This window comes from Podarcis raffonei, chromosome Z, assembly GCF_027172205.1.
Source record: "Podarcis raffonei isolate rPodRaf1 chromosome Z, rPodRaf1.pri, whole genome shotgun sequence".
NCBI classification, from domain to species: Eukaryota; Metazoa; Chordata; class Lepidosauria; order Squamata; family Lacertidae; genus Podarcis; species Podarcis raffonei.
The window spans coordinates 41,024,716-41,042,771 of record NC_070621.1 but is presented as its reverse complement, the minus strand read 5'-3'; positions in this window follow the sequence as shown (position 1 = coordinate 41,042,771).

Genomic DNA, 18,056 nt, shown 5'->3' with positions numbered 1-18,056 from the left:
AATATTTGTTGCAAAAGACTAAATAACTTCAGTAAGTATTTGGGTATAATTGCTAGTCTTCCTGTGAAAGCCTGTATATTATGTCTATGTCACATGCACAAAAACATGCTCATCATTTCTTTCATATGATTCACTAAGTACAGCAGTCTCCTTGGAGGAACAGAGTTCCTGGAAAAGATTTAAACTATGCAGAGCATTTCTCCCCAATTTGTGCACGTGCTATGGAAGGACACAACCTTCCAAGTCCTGCTCCTTAGCCCACATTTCAAGGGAAGCACTGGGAAAGATGCTACATCCCTGCCAACTCCCAATTCACCTGCATCTGCATTATTAAAGAGGCTGCTCGCCTTGTCAGGTTTGCATTATTTGGTACAGAAAGTAAACCAATTCTAATTAATTCAAGAGAGTTCTGGAAGCTTCTCTGGCTGATGCCAAGCTGGTGCAAGCTGGAAGTTTCAAGCTGATTAGTAAGTTCCTATTCTGCCTGGAAACAAGCAGAAGGTTCCTGATGTTTGAGTTATTCCTTCAGAAAAGATGAACAGCTGGTTCAAACTGGTTCTGTTACCTCTTTCTGTCAAGGTCATTGTGTCCTGTAATAAAAGGTCAGAAGGAGCCTGGGTTTCATTCTCTGTCTCTCTTTCCTTCTGGTGTGGTGTTTTGTACATACAGTCGTACCTTGCTTCTCGAACATAATCTGTTCCGGAAGTCCGTTCAACTCCTGAAACTATTCGAAAACCAAGGCACGGCTTCCGATTGGCTGCAGGAGCTTCCTGCACACAAGCAGAAGCCGTGTCGAACGTTCGGCTTCCAAAAAATGTTCAAAAACCAGAACACTTACTTCTGGGTTTTTGGCGTTTGGGAGCAAAAATGTATGAGTACCAAGGCGTTCGAGAACCAAGGTACGACTGTAGTATGTTTAAGTGCTAAGATTTTAGTCTTGTTGTAAGTTTAAGTTAAGTCTGCTGCAACTGGATTCTTAAGGACTGAGCCAATCCTGAAGATGTATGGATTTGTGACCGTTAAGCTCATTTGCAATCAGTAGTAAAAAGCTCTGCTGAATTAAGCTGATTGTCTCAGAGTTGTTGTTTTTTTGGGAACCCTGTAACGTGTTTAAGCTTTTTGCTCTGCAAGCTATATGTTGAGACCTGCTCTGGATCGATACAGAGCAAAAGCATGACACACCTGCCCACCCCTTTCCTGCTCCTCTCCTTCCCAGCTTTCGGTCTAAAGTCCCTGGCTTTGCTAGGAAGCAGAATGTGTTATTGACAAAGGACCATCAAACAAGCCTCTTTCATCTTCCTCCTCCTCCTAACTCTGCATTTTGTTTTTGTTTTTTGCTTGGGAGTGCTAGATAGATTCATCCTGAAAGCGAAACCCCCAGGGACACCCCCATCCCTCCTGCTCCCGATCAAGCTCAAGACTTTTCCTCCAAGCTAACAAGCTTTTTGCAAGGCAATCTCAGATAGCCCCGCTGGGCCAATCCAAAGTGCATCAATAAATGGCAGGCGGAGCTTGGAGGAACTAGTGGGGTAGGTACTTGTTTTCCATATCCAAGTACAACTCTCTCGCTCTCTCTTTCTCTCTCTGATTCATCTTTTTTTTCCTGTAGAGTGGGGTGGGAAGAGGAGGCTCACTAAGGTTGTAGTTGGAGGTTTATTGCATGGCCCAGATTATGCATGCTGGAGGAAGAGCTTGGTGGCTTCTTGGTCCACTGGCAAGGAAGCAATGCCTGAGCCAGAGCAGGTTGTGAGCCATGGCTGTGGTGCCACCACGCACCCCTTAGCTACGCCAGTGCTAACTGAGCTATGCATGTCAGGTTCAGAATGTCTCCTGCCTGAAGCCCAGGAGAGCCAGTGCAGTCAATGCAGACAATACTAAGCTAGATGGATCAACGGTCAGATTCAGTTATGTAGCAGCTTCCTATGTTCCTAAAACTATTTTATTCTTGAGCTGCTTCCTTTTGATTGTGTTTTTCATAAATTAGTGTTTTTGTTTTAATGCTCATTTGTTTTTAACTGTGTTGCGCTCTGTATTGCTAACTACTTTGAGTGCTCTATGAGCAGACAAGTTGGGTAAATATGTAAAATTACTTTTTTTAAAAACCTAATTACAGTGGTACCTCGTGTTACAGACGCTTCAGGTTACAGACGCTTCAGGTTACAGATTCCACTAACCCAGAAATAGTACCTCGGGTTAAGAACTTTGCTTCAGGATGAGAACAGAAATCACACGGAGGTGGCGTGACAGCAGCAGGAGGCCCTATTAGCTAAAGTGGTGCTTCAGGTTAAGAACAGTTTCAGGTTAAGAACGGACCTCTGGAACGGATTAAGTTCTTAACCCAAGATACCACTGTACTCATTTAGAGGAGGAGTCTGTAGGAAGTCATTTTCAGCCAAGTTCAAAGGGCTGGTTGTGGTATCTAAAGCCTGATAAAGCTTGGGCCCAATATACCTGAAAGATCGTATTGCTCCAGTTGCATACCCTCCAACATTTCTCTGATGAAAATAGGGACGTGGGGAAGCTTCTCCCATGTTTGCTCTCGCCACAAACATACATGTCATATAATAATCAACATCTGTCGCCTTGAACCAAGTGCAACCTCTCAGCCTAACCTTCCTCACAGGATTGTTAAAAAGAAGCAACAACTGAACAAAGCAACAAATATTACCTTTGTACAGTAGGCTACATTCCAGAAAAGCAGAAGTCAGAGGTTTCTTCATCTACGCAAGCCAGAGGCATTGTCACGATTCCACTGAGACAAATTCCAGCCAGGGAAAAGCATTTGAGGAGGGTGACCACTGATCATGCACTTGAAGAGAATCCAGAGGCCAGACAGAAAGTGCCCCCCACAGGCCTAAGGTTCCACAGCCCCTGATATATCGATAGAGACAGCCTTCAGAAAGCTATTTTAACATAGGAAGGCCTTACACAGTGTTGCAAATCCAGTGGAGACCACTGGAAAACACAAAGGCTGTTTTGAACAAACCAGAGGCTTTAAGGGTGAGGGGGTAAATAAATACAAGCAGCAATCTAAACAAATTTTAAAATAATTTCACGAATGGTTTCCCTTTGGGGAGGATAAAGAACTCTGGCTACTTTTGAAGTCACTTTCGATTGATAGCCCTCTTATTAGACAAAAATTAGTGTCCAATCAACTGTGAAAAAGGCAAGCCATTATACGTTAGGAGAGCCGTCAAAGTGACATGGACCACTGTACATCTTGACACTTACTACATAATCAAAGTAAACTTTACTCTCCATTGCAGATCTAATGCAGCTGTTAGTTTATCACCTTCTCCTGCTCAAATGGGCCCATCGTGTCACCTAGGCAGAGATGACAAACCAAATAAATAAATTGCAATGTTATCTCTTTGCGCTGCTCAGGTACAGCAAACAGGAGGAACAGCATTTAGTATTCCGTAATGGAGTTAGGAGTAATTTACTGAGAGATAATTTCTTTTGGACCTAAAAGTGTCCTGCCTCCCTGCCGTGCAGACAAATAGAAGTGGCTGGCAGGAAATGGGGCATGATAATACCCCCCTTTAAATAGAGTAACAAAATGGAAATTCAATAGGCATGCATTACAAAATATACAGCTACCCGTTATTCAAACCTTTGATGTGTTTTTTTTATAGTTGTTCACAGCACACACAAGAAAAAAAATATTATATTCGCTCTTAGAGCCCATTTGAAATAGAAGGAAAGTTTAATCCACGTGCTGGGTGTGTGTTTTGGTGTGTGTTTTAAAGGACTTGCTTGGAAAAGTTACCGTATTTTTCGCTCTGTAAGATGCACTTTCCCTCTCCTAAAAAGTAAGGGGAAATGTGTGTGCATCTTATGGAGCGAATGCAGGCTACACAGCTATAGCTAAAGCCAGAACAGCAAGAGGGATCGGTGCGCACTGATCCCTCTTGCTCTCCTGGCTTCAGGGATATCCCTGCAAAGCCTCCTGAGCGCAGCCAGAGAGCTCCTGCCTCTTTGCTCAAGAGGCTTTGCGTTGCTTTCTTGTTTCTTGTTTTCCTCCTCTAAAAACTGGGTGCGTCTTATGGTCGGGTGCATCTTATAGAGTGAAAAATGCGGTAACTAGCAAAGGAAATTTTAGGCCACCTCTCTGCACCATATGTTTAAAGGACTCTTATACCACTTCAACAGTCATAGTTTCACCCAATGAATCCCAGGAACTATAGTTTGTTAAAGGTGCTGGGAAGCGTAGCTCTGTGAGGGGCCGTGTGCAAACTCTCAGCACCCTCAACAAATGACATTTCCCAGGATTCTCTGGTGGAAGCTATGACTGTTTTCAAGAAGCATACGAGCACTTTGAATGCATGCTGTGCTTGTGGCATTTAGACAGAAGACGGCTGGGAGTTAAAAAGGAGGACCCAGCTTGTTTCATGGAAAACTAAACAAATTATACATTCCCAGCCCTAGACATTTTGCTGCCTGAGGTGCAGCAGCAAATGGCACCCCATAACTGCCCTTACTCACGTCGGAGTGAGTAGCACTCAGGACCAGACATCTCACAAGTGCTTCCATCTCTCCCTGGCAGTAAAACTGCAATAATCATTCAATTTTGCTGCCCTTTCATGACAACCAAAACCAGCTACTTGAGGCAATAAGCAGAAAGGCCTGCCCTGGATTCATGCTTATAATGGATGATTGATGTACAAAGGTGGAACCAACCCAGTTAGGCCTACTATGGATTTAGGAGTATAATGGATGGTTGTTGTGGCAAGGCTACCCCAATCCAATAGGCAGGTATGGGGAGAATCCTGTAAGAAGCAGATGGCCAGCTGCTTGCATTGCTTTAAAAGAGGTTTAGACAAAATCACGGACAATAACATGATCAGTGGCTACTTTCCCTGGGGGCTATGTTGTACCTCTGAATGCCAGTTTCTGGGGATCACTGGTGGTGAGAGAGCTGTTGCGTTCAGGTCCTGCATGTGTATTTATCATAGGCATCTGGTTGGCCACTGAGAACAGGATGCCATTGGCCTCATGCATCAGGCTTCATAATTTCTTATGAATTAGAAGTGGCCTGTTCATGCAGTAGGACCCCTTGCTTTCTCAGTACATCTGAACTGGGCCTCAAGTGCTCCCTGAGGAACAGTTTAATTAAACCATTAAACTGACTGCCACAAAATGTGGCCATCACCACAAGCTTAAAGGTAAAGGGTAAAGGGACCCCTGACCATTAGGTTCAGTTGCAGCGCTCTGGGGTTGCAGCGCTCATCTCGCTTTATTGGCCAAGGGAGCTGGCGTACAGCTTCCGGGTCATGTGGCCAGCATGCCTCAGCCGCTTCTGGCGAACCAGAGCAGCGCATGGAAACGCCGTTTACCTTCCCGCTGGAGTGATACCTATTTATCTACTTGCACTTTGATGTGCTTTCAAACTGCTAGGTTGGCAAGAGCTGGGACCGAGCAACGGGAGCTCACCCCATCGTGGGGATTCGAACCACCGACCTTCTGATCAGCAAGTCCTAGGCTCTGTGATTTAACCCACAGCGCCTCCCGCTTAGATGGCTTTAAAGAGGGGATTCTCTAACTCCATAGTGGGAAAGGCAACCTATGGCTACTATGATGGCTCTGTGCTACCCATGATGCCTCTGAATAATACCTTAGGTCCTACAGATGTTGCTGGACTAAAACTCCGATCAGCACTAGCAAGCATGGCAAGCATGACCAGGGATGATGGGTCGACAGAGCATGAGACTCTTTATCTCAAGGTTTTGGGTTGGAGCCCCATGTTGGGCACAAGATACCTTCATTGCAGGGAGTTGTACTCGGTGCTATTTTTTCTAGAAAAAGAGTTGCTGGAACTCACCATGAACAACTCCCTCATTCTCTTAGAATGGGAATGGTGAGAGGTGCCAGAACTGAGTTCTGGAAGCTGAAAAAAAGCCCTGTTCCCTCCCAACTGTACAATTCTATGAGTCTAAGAGTTGCAATCCAGCAACTTCCAGAAGGCCAAAGATTCCTCACAGCTGGCCCTAGGGATTAATTTATTTGCTCTGTCCTATCTCCCTGTCAGGATTTCTTTTTTCCTTTTTCCCCCCTTTCCCTTTTCCTTTTTTGAATAGCTCTCACCAAACTTTTTTTAAAAATAAAAACCCACAAATATTTACTGTTTTTTAAGCAAATACAAATGCAAGAACCATTAAACACTTATCCAGCAGTACATCTAAATGGTGTTTGTTCTATCCATTGACTTTAGACACAAGCTCACACATTCAGTGTTCAAACCTATCAGTTAGAGCAGCTGGTATAACAAGGTCTTGGTTTTGGCCCTTAACATGGTTAAAGGAAGGGGTCCACATTTCTTGGATGGTGTCTCTCTTTGTTATGCCTTCAATTGCCCTCCTGTGTCTGGTGGGACACTCAGACATTGCTGTATCCCAGATATTATTTTCCCATATGTTCAGGGGTATTTCAGCATGGTTATTCCATTGTTGAGCTATTGCTAATCGTGCTGTGGTCAGTAAGAAGCCCACTGGCTTAGCATTTAAGTATCTGCTTATAACCACAGCATATAATTTCCATCAGAATACTTTTGGATACCCAGTACAGAAGCTAAGCACAGATTTAACTGTTATTGGGAATAACTCCAATATTTGCATCACCACCCCACTGCCTAATAACAGCATCTTTCATAGGAACATAAGAAGTTCTAAACACCTACTTGTCTGTCTCCATCTTTCCCTTTCCCACCTCTGTTGCCCAGGGTGGATCTAGACACAGAAAAAAATCACTATAAATAAGTCAGAAACTAGCTGCTTATAACTAGGGGTAAAATATATAAAAGTGAAAATCTAGAAACAAAACTTTTTGTGCCAAAGTTTTTGAACTTTTTTTGCAAATTCTTTTTCTTTTTTTAAGGTTTGAGCTATTCTTAATGGCAATTACTGCCAATTTCTACACTTCTGACATGGGCTGCCATACACCCAGATTTTCCCGGACATCTCATCAATTTCCAACTGGACACTGTTTCAGACGGCCAAACCCCGGCTAAGTCCGAGAAATTCCGGATGTACAGCAACCCTGTTTATAACAAGGGGGGGGGGAATCTCTATGGAAAATCATGTTTTAAAATTTCCTGCTCTCTGGCACCATCTGGTGTTGGATGTTCATAGCAAGTTCAAATCACTGTCTCTTTACTAATGTAGCTGAGTCCCCAGTCTGCTCAGGACGCCTTTCTTTCCAAGTTACTTTGATCACCGGTCCAGTGCCTTCATAGGTGGCAGGATCAAAAAAGAGCTACATGAGGCACACAACCTGGAGGCTTAGGCAGACCCAGTGGCATCTTCGACTTGTCCTCTTTGACCCTCCTGCCAACTTCCAAATTGCTTTCAAGAGTTCTACACATTTCAAAAAGTGGGTTCCCGTGTCACATGGGGAGCTGCTGTGCTGTTCATGGATCATGGCCATAAAGTCCCCTTGGGCACATAGCAGATCAAGTCATACAGTGGCCCTTTCGATCCCAGCCCTTGTTTTTAATTGAAAATATACAGAGACTTCCATCAGAATCTGTTAGATGGAACTTCAGTCTTGTCTCTCTCCCCAGATGACAAATTACTAAATTTAGGTGGAGGGGGCGGGCAAATAGGGTATAAAGAGCTACTGAACCAAAAATGATTGGCATTAGCTTTAAAGCTAGTGATTCTTCCCCCCCTCCCATCCCCTTATTGATTCTAAACAGAATAAATCTGTAAATGGTAATAGAGTTCAATTTAAATTACTTACAGCAAATGCTGCTTTTCAGCTCTTGTCAGACAATCGTGCTGTCAAGTCCATTTTATTCTGACAAAGCAAATTAATGAGGATAAAAAACAGCGGTAATTTGAAGACAGTTTCTATAACTTAGCTTTTATGTAGCACTCTGCAGCCAGGATTCAGATTTCACCCCAGTGCCAGGAAGATCTTTAGCCTAATTACCACTTTCAACCACCATATATAAAAGCTTGCCCAATAGGCAAGGATGATGGAAGTAGGATTCTAGAAACAGTTGTAAATGCAGCAGCTATCACTGAAGTATATCAATAACAACATATTGGGAAAATACAATAGTAGTAGTAGTAGTAATTTATTATTTATACCCCGCCCATCTGGCTGGGCTTCCCCAGCCACTCTGGGCAGCTTCCAAAAAAATATTAAAATAATGTAATACATCAAACATTAAAAGCTTCCCTAAACAGGGCTGCCTTCTGATGTCTTCTAAAAGTCTAGTAGTTGCTATTCTCTTTGACATCTGATAGAAGGTGTTCCACAGGGCGGGCGCCACAACCGAGAAGGCCCTTTGCCTGGTTTCCTGTAACTTGGCTTCTCACAGTGAGGGAACCGCCAGAAGGCCCTTGGTGCTGGACCTCAGTGTCCGGGTAGAACGATGGGGGTGAAGACGCTCCTTCAGGTATACTGGGCTGAGGCCATTGAGGGCTTTAAAGGTCAGCACCAACACTTTGAATTGTGCTCGGAAACGTACTGGGAGCCAATGTGGGTATTTCAAGACCAGTGTTATATGGTCTTGGCGGCCGCCCCCAGTCATCAGTCTAGCTGCCTCATTCTGGATTAGTTGCAGTTTCACCTTCAAAGGTAGCCCCACGTAGAGCACATTGCAGTCGTCCAAGCGGGAGATAACTAGAGCATGCACCACTCTGGCGAGACAGTCTGCAGGCAGATAGGGTCTCAGCCTGCATACAAGATGGAGCTGGTAAACAGCTGCCCTGGACACAGATTTGACCTGTGCCTCCATGTACAGCTGTGAGTCCAAAATGACTCCCAGGCTGTGCACCTGGTCCTTCAGGTTGCAGGTGAAGATATAACCACCATAAAATTTCAACAAGCACTTAGAAAAAATAATTATATGATTTGTGTCCATCTCTACCCTACAGATGCTAAGTAAATTAGTTCAAAGATTTGCGCTTGTGCAATGGAACTTTCCAAAAAGATTTTGGAAACGGAAATTGGCCTCAAAATAGTTAAGAAAGTGAAATACCTAGGGATCTAGTTGACATTGAGAAACCTTAACCTATTCCAGGATAATTATATTAAACTGTGGAAAGAGATTAAAAAGGAGCTAGAGATTTGGGGAAGGATGAAGCTCTCCATATTAGGTAGAATTTCAGCTACTAAAATGAATGTGCTCCCTAAAATGTTGTTCTTACTCCAGTTGATCCTGATTGTTGATAAACCAAGTTGCCTCACGGAATGGAAAAAGGATATTTCTAAATTTGTCTGGCATACTGACTGATACAAAAGTAAGAGATGGCTTTGCCCTGCCAGACTGGCAATTGTATTATGAGGCGTCTTGTTTGTGTTGGTTAAGGGAATGGATTATATTGGAGGATGCACATATTTTAGATCTGGAAGGCTATGATATGAAGTTTGGCTGGCATGCATGCCTTTGGTATGGGAAAGCTAAAATACAGAAGAGTTTCATGAACCATGTTATTAGGAGAAATTTCTATAGAGTCTGGGAGAAACATAAAAAACTGTTGGAAAGAAAAACACCCCTATGGTTATCACCAATTGAAGCAATTACAATTAAGAGAATAAATATGGATAGACGGTGGGCGACTTATAGGGATTTGTTGGACTTTTCAGGGAATGAACTCAGATTGAAACCAATGGAGGAAGTAAGGAACCAAGTTACTGAATGGTTACAGTACCATCAATTATATGATATGCTTAAATTAGATAAGAAAAATGTTTTTTGGACCAAAGCTCACAGTTTGAAAAAGAGCTATTGCTGAATAAGGAAAAATGATTGTCCAAAATGTACAAATTATTATTGGAATGGGAAACAAAAGATGAGCTGTTTAAAGCATCAATGACCCACTGGGCAATGGATATAGGATACAATATAGCAGGGACGTCCAACTCCCAAGAGACTGCGATCTACTCCCGGGGGGGGAACAAGCCGGGGGGGGAACAAGTTGTTGAACTTTTGGGAGGGCGCCATACTTCTAGCACTTTTTTTAGCGCATAAAATTGCTAACGGAGTGCAAAAACCAGCAGCAATAACTCCCTCTTCTGACTTTGTGATCGTGCACAAAAGAAGCACAGAGCGAGGGAGCAGGGTCGGATGCTCTTCTTCCCCCACAGAGGAAAATGACCCCGTGATCGACCGCTAGCAGCAGGGGGTCGAACTATCGATTGTGGTTGACCGGTTGGACATCCCTGCAATATAGCATTAAACCTCTGGGAGAAATTTTGCGAGAATGATTTGAAATTCACTGCATGATAGACATTGAAAGAGAACTATATGAAAATTGTTCAGAAATGGTATTTAACCCCAAGGAGATTGGCTAAGATGTATAATGTGGAATCGGATTTCTGTTGGAAATGTTAAGAAGTAGAAGGAACCTTTTTTCATATGTGGTGGGCATGCAAAAAAGTTAAAGAGTAAGGTGGTACCTCAGGTTACATGCGCTTCAGGTTACAGACTCCGCTAACCCAGAAATAGTGCTTCAGCTTAAGAACTTTGCTTCAGGATGAGAACAGAAATCGTGCTCCGGCGGCGCGGCAGCAGCAGGAGGCCCCATTAGCTAAAGTGGTGCTTCAGGTTAAGAACAGTTTCAGGTTAAGAAAGGACCTCTGGAACGAATTAAGTACTTAACCCGAGGTACCATTGTATATATATCATGAAATGAAAAAAAAATGTTTAAAACAATTCCGCACCCCCACCCAACCCCCCAAAAGAGGCATTTCTGCTAGGAATTGTTCAGACAGAGATTCCAAGGAGTCAGAAAAAAATTATTTATGTATGCAACAACAGCAGCTCAGATTTTGTTAGTCCAAAAATGGAAAGTGAGAGAGGTCCTTAGTAACAAGGATTGGCATCTTAAAATAATAGAAAATGCAGAGTTAGCAGGTCTAACAAGTTGAATAAAAGAAGAAGGAGAACAGATATTTAAAGAGGAGTGGAAAATCTTCATTGAGTATACAGTGGTACCTCGGGTTATATACGCTTCAAGTTACACTTTGCTTCAGGATGAGAACAGAAATCGCGCAGTGGCAGTGTGGCGGCAGCGGGAGGCCCCATTAGCTAAAGTGGTGCTTCAGGTTAAGAACGGGCCTCCGGAATGAATTAAGTTCTTAACCCGAGGTACCACTGTATTGAAAATAATTGTGCACAGTTAAAAATGTTGGCAGTATTAAAGTAATTCAACAGTATAACATATTTTGAAGTGTTGTAAGAAAGGTAAATTGAATTAGATGGATATATTAAAATATGCAGGAATACTGGATAGGTCAAACAAACCTTGGAAGGGGAGAGAGGGAAGTCAATGAATGTTTGGTATAATAAAAGATGTTTAATTTGAAATGTAAAATTAGAAAATTCAATAAAAATTATTTTAAAAAATTAAAAATATAATCTGTGGCGGTAGTTTGTTTGTTTATTCATCACCCACAGGAGCTGTACAACATGCAGTAAAAACTGCTTAAAAGGTTTAGAAACAACACAGGAAGCAGTAGCAGATCTAAAAACAATTCAGAGTAGCTTTCAAGATGGAGCTAAAGTTTTTCGGAACAAAAAAATGTCTTCTATTCTTTCCAGAAAACAGAGATAGTTGTAACTCGATGGAAATGCTCTTCCGCAAAACAGGAGCCACCACACTAAAAGCCCTGTTCTGAGTCACTATGGAGCAGGCGTCTGAAATCCATGGAACTTGTAAGAGAAGTTTTTTTCAGCAGGCAAGAAATGTCATGTAGCATATACAGCTCTATCCACCCAAAAGAGGGGTACAGCCAGGAGGGCTTAGGAGGAACAGCCAGGGAAAATCTGCCAATTTAGGCAGGTGCCTTACCTTGACTAATGGTAAGGGCGGCTCTAAGGGACTCAGGTGGCACTGTGGTCTAAACCACTGAGCCTAGGGCTTGCCAATTAGAAGGTCAGCAGTTTGAATCCCCACGACGGGGTCAGCTCCCGTTGCTCTGTCCCAGCTCCTGCCAACCTAGCAGTTTGAAAGCATGCCAGTGCAAGTAGATAAATAGGTACCGCTCCGGCGGGAAGGTAAACGGTGTTTCCGTGCGCTGCTCTAGTTTCACCAGAAGTGGCTTAGTCATGCTGGCCACATGACCTGGAAAAACTGTCTGCGGACAAACGCCGGCTCCCTTGCCCTATAGAACAAGATGAGTGCCGCAACCTCAGAGTCATCTGAGACTGGACATAACTGTCAGGGGTCCTTTACCTTTACCTTTTTAGGGGCGGCTCTGTGGTTGGGAGAGTATCTGGAATTACTGCTCTCCAGGTTGAAAGGAGCTTGGCTGAGCAAAGCAGATAGGACTGGAAGAGGGCTTTTGGAGGACAGGAGATAAACAGGCAGGAAAGGTTATTTAAGTGCCCCTTTGCGGCAAGCATTCTCTTCATCACATGTAAGCAGAGTTGGAACTATGCCAGGCATATATAATATATGCCTGGCATATATTAGGTGGAAGTTCCTGTATTTTGTACAGTATTTTGACAATAAATGCAGGTCCCACAGGACACAGGACTCCAGGTGGGGTATGATCAAAGCAACAGAGCAGAACTATTACTTCCCTTGATTGGGACACTATGCTTCTCTGCAGCCTAGAATAGCATCACCTTTTTTGCTGCTGCATTACACTGTTGACTCATGTTAAGCTTGTGGTCTACTAAGACCCACAGATCCTTTTCACCTGTACTACTATTGAAATTCATTTTGTTAGTTTGGGCCCAGTTTTCCAGTATATTAAGGTTACCTTGAACCAGATTCTGCAATGAGTGTCCACAGTCCTTCACCATCATGTGTTCAGATAAGGTTCAACTGATAGTTAGGGAAGATTCAGTATGTGGGATGGGAGTTCTCACCACAAAGAGCAAAATATCGCAGGACACTCCTGACCACTGTTTCTTTTTCATGACATTCCTTCTCTCAGAAGAACAATGTTCCATGCTAAGCTGATGCTTGTGATATAAGGTGAAATATAAACAGTAATGCTTAATCTTCAAAGAAACCCCTTGAAGATATGTATTGGTAACTAGACATTTACAAGACAGATTTTACTAACTTAAACAAAGTTAAAATTACAGATTGTCATTTCCCACTCCCCTGAAAACCTTCCATTTAGGGGAAAGCAAATAAAAACGTTAAGTCTCTTTGTCCTTCACCTCCTAGCTAGAAGCCAAACTGATGCTATAGCAAAAAAAGCATCAGTATCTAACAACTCAAGGAATTTCAGATTACTACATTGTCTTCTAAATTGCTGCAATCATGTTCGCTACATACGTTGCTGTAAGCAACTGTAAAGTCTCGTGTTATTGGTTTGAATTGTTAAGAGATTACCGTTGCTCAAAATTCCTTGGATCAGCATCCGCTCAGGAAGGAAAAACAAAATATTTAGAATTTTGTTCCTAAGAAAAAAGCTTCAGACGGACATGGAGAACTGAACTGTTCATTGTTTTGTTTTTTGTTTTTTAAAGTATGTGCCAAAGCTTAAATAGCCAGAAAGCAGAATACCAAACTTTTTTTTTTAAGTATAATTGTTAATGGCTTAAAACGGGAGCTGTTGCTCAATTAAAGACATTCTAATCTAGAACAAAGGGACAAGTTGGATGAGGAATGTGTATTGAAACCATGCATGCATTACACTGGTCAACAACAAATTTGTTGTCTGCATTTTTTCAGTTGATTTAGGATTAATCTGATGTGCTGAATCCAAAAATCACATTGGTTTTGCTCAATCAGGTCACGTTTTTGAGCTATGGCCACATGTCATTTTTTTACGTTTTTGTTTACATGTACGCTTGTGTGGAGCATTTTAGGAGAAGTTGGTGGGGGTAAAATGCCATGTCAAATAATTGTTTTGATTGGAAATGATTATTTTAATGACAAGAAGTATTCAGGTCCAATAGTTCTGGGTGATTATGTCGAAAAGGGATCAGTTTGAAGTCATAAAACCTCGAAAACTTCCATAAATTGGTGCGGCAAAGCATAAAGTTGCTTACCATGCTTATTTTGGTATTAAACTTGGTGACCAGGATAAAGCTTGGGCGCCACACATGGTGTGTAAGGCATGCACCGAGACTCTACGTGGGTGGACCAATGGCAAGAGGAGTCTGAACTTTGAAATTCCCATGGTTTGGAGGGAGCCAACAAACCATGTCACTGACTGCTACTTCTCCGCTGTTGATGTGACTGGGATCAACAGAAAGAACCGGAGCAGCCTCAAGTATCCTGATCTTCAATCAGCACATCGTCCTGTAGCTCATTGTGATGAAATTCCAGTGCCTATCTTCGGAGAACTTCCTGACATTAGTGACGAAGATGCCTCCAGTGTTGAAGAAGAAGTTCTTGAAGATGATGCTCCACATCCATTTTCCCAAAAGGAGTTGAATGATCTAGTTCGCGACCTCAGCTTGTCAAAGGACTCTGCCAAACTGTTGGCATCCAGATTGAAGGAAAAAAACCTCCTCTCTGACAGTGCTCACATCAGCTTCTTCCGCAACAGGCATCAAGAGTACCTCCGTTTTTTCTCGGAAGAGAAGCACTTGGTGTACTGTGCAGATATTGCGCAGCTTCTGCTCAAGCTTGGAGTGCCACAATACGAACCCAAAGATTGGAGACTGTTCATTGACAGCAGCAATCGATCACTGAAATGTGTTCTGCTACACAACAGCAACCAGTTTGCCTCTATACCCCTGGCTCACTCAAGTACACTGAAGGAGATCTATGAAGCGGTGAAGTATGTGCTGGAAAAAAATTGGTTATGATCAGCATAAGTGGTTTATTTTTGTTGACCTGAAGATGGTGAACTTTTTGTTGGGACAACAGTCTGGATTCACCAAGTACCCATGTTTTCTGTGCATGTGAGATAGTAGGGACCGTGCTCAGCATTACACAAAGAAGGACTGACCTGTGCGGGAGGAATTGGTGCCTTGCAGAAAAAGGAACGTCATCAACGACCCTCTGGTGGACAGAGACAGAATACTCTTCCCACCGCTGCACATCAAGCTTGGCTTAATCGAGCAGTTCGCCAAGGCTCTGGACAAGGATGGTGACTGCTTCACTTACTTTGCCAGGCTTTTCCAGGATTGACCATGGAGAAGTTGAAAGCTGGCATCTTTGACGGTCCTCAGATCCATCAGCTCATCAGAGATCCAGAGTTCGGAAACTCAATGAACAAAGTGGAACTGGAAGCGTGGAAGGCATTTGTTCTGGTAGTGAAGAACTTTCTTGGCAACAATAAGGCCAGAAACTACGCAGAATTTGTCAACAACATGCTGACTGCTTTCAGAAACCTGGGCTGCAACATGAGCGTCAAGATGCACTACCTATTTTCACATATGGACCGGTTTCCTGAGAACCTGGGTTCAATGAGTGACGAGCAGGGGGAGAGATTCCATCAGGACATGAAAGAGATGGAGACCAGGTATCAGGGTCGCTGGGACGCAGTCATGATGGCTGACTACTGTTGGACTCTGAAGAGAGACCTCCCTGCTGCTGAGCATTCCAGGAGTTCCAAGAAACAGAAGTTCAAGCCCTGAAGTTTGAAAAATGGTGAAGCAACATGCAATTTACGTGTACTTACCTTTATCAATGCCCACCATTCAGTTTACAGTAATCAATGTTTCTATCAGGTAATCAATATATGTTGTTGGAAAAACATTATTTTCTCTTAAAAACATATTTAGGATGATATGTGTTGACAAAAATCAGCTGATAATGCCACAAAAATGTAATCGATTTTGTCACAAGATCTGATTTTTTTCAAATCAACATAGCACAAAAACCTGACCTGATGGAGAGAAACGGATGCCATTTCCTGATTCAGCAGTGCAAAAATACCCTAAAGCAGTTGTAGAAATCTACACAACATTCAAAAAGTAAAAAATTGTTGCCCAGTGATTATTAGACTGCTATAATAAGTTGTGCATGGGGCTGCCTTTGAATATTGCTTGGACCAGTCTTCAACAACCGCCTGCTCCCCAGTTTTTTGGACTGCAACTAGCATGAGTCCCTGCCAGATTGGAGTAGTAGCCCAAAACATCTGGATAGCATCAGGTTGGCCAAGGCTGGTTTGGAAACAGCAGTTGATTTAGAATACAGCTGTTTGATTGCTGTTGAGACACTTATAATCAGTTAACACTTTGTCAACTGCCCCAGGTCCACGTCTGTTTCCAGGCTCAGTAGAATATACTGGTTTTGTTTGTTTTTTAAATCAAAGCACAATTTGTGACAAGGACATCCGAAAGATCAGTCAGTAAAGGCCCTTCCATAGATTTCTCCACCATCCAAGGCACCTGGGAGCAGTGGCCGTGCCATGATTGTGAAGTGTTCTCTTTAAGGACACTTAAAGAGTTCCATGCCCAGTGTCATTTCAGCATCTGGCAAAAATCTTTTTATACTCCATTTGATCTTTTTTATACGCTGCCACTAAGGATTTTTGCCTTTTTTAAGGGATAAAATTACATATTTATAGGGAGATATCCAGTGTTTGCCATACAGAGTTTTCTTTTAAGTTGTTTTAACCAGCCCTGGAGCCTCATGGTGAAGGGTATATAAGAAATCTCATAACTAAATAAAAAGACCCATTGAGAACAAAGGATGTACAGAACTTAAATCCATTTGTTTCAATGGGAATGACTTAGTTGCCAGTTTATTTTATTTTGTGTACAGTGGTACCTTGGTTCTCGAACTTGATCCATTCCGGGAGTCTGTTCGACTCCCAAAACCATTCAAAAACCAAGGCACAGCTTCCGATTGCCTGCAGGAGCTTCCTGCACTCAATTGGAAGCTGTGGTAGCCCCATCGGACGTTCGGCTTCCAAAAAACATTTGCAAACCAGAACACTCACTTCTGGGTTTGTGGCATTCAGGAGCTGACTTGTTCAGGAGCCAAGTTGTTCGAGAACCAAGCTACCACTGTAGTTGTAACTGCGTCACCCACCCTTGAAACTCTACTGAAAAGTGGAATATAACTATTTCCTTCTGTGAAGAAGTACTTTTTTTGGAATTTCATGATCTTCCAACATTGGGCTTCATCAGATGGCCCCAAGTTCTCACAGAACCCAAGGCAGCATACATGAGTTTCCTAGGTGGTCAGTCACACATTGAGACATCACTGACCAGACTCAAACCTGGACCTTTGCTTCAACAAGCTTGTCCTGCCATCTGGAAAGCAGAGTGCAATAAACTCTTTGCCCTTTTCTTCATGAAAGCAACAACTTGCAATCTTGGGAATGGGTTCTATCAACAGGAACACAGGAAGCAGAACGTAGGAAGCCACCTTATATTGAGCCAGATTGCTGGGTCCATTTAGTTCAGCATAGTATACACACTAACAGTGGCTTCCCAGCATTTCAGGCAGAGGTTTCCCCCACATTACCTGGATATGCCAGGGATTGGACCTGGGACCTTCTGCATGCAAAACAGATGCTCTGCCACTTGGTCTTAGCTATCTCTGTTCTTGCATGCTTTCCAACCAATATTTCCATCTTACTCAGATGCAGTCCTGCCCAAATGCATTTCAGTGGTTCCCAATTGACTAATTACTGATGACCCTCTATTTTTCAAAAGCCAAGCCACGGACCCCTCTACTTTTGCTAATGTTGATAACTCTAAATTGTTCAAAGCAATTCGGGGAGGGGGGAATGTGGGGTAGCCCCTAATAAGCAAAGGATTTTAGGTATACAGTGGTACCTCGGTTTTCAAACATAAGCCCTTCTGGAAGACCATTCGACTTCCGAAACGTTCAAAAACTGAAGCATTTACTTCCAGATTTTTGGTGTTCAAAAACCGAAACATTAGACTTCCGAGACATTCAAAAACAGAGGTACCACTGTATTAAAAAAAACAAACCATGAAATTTTTGATATTACTGCGCAAAAATGACAAAGATTTAGTTGGGGGAGCAGAAATAAATTGAATATTATTAACGTATAGTACAAGCGAACAAATGATGACATGTGAAGCAGCTACTAAACCTTAATAACAGATCTAGATCTAGATCCAGGGCTCTCTTTTTTCTAGAAAAAGAGGTGGTGCAACTTGCTGAGCTTTTTTTTATGGGAGCACCCACCCAAAGTTGTTGAGCTCTTTG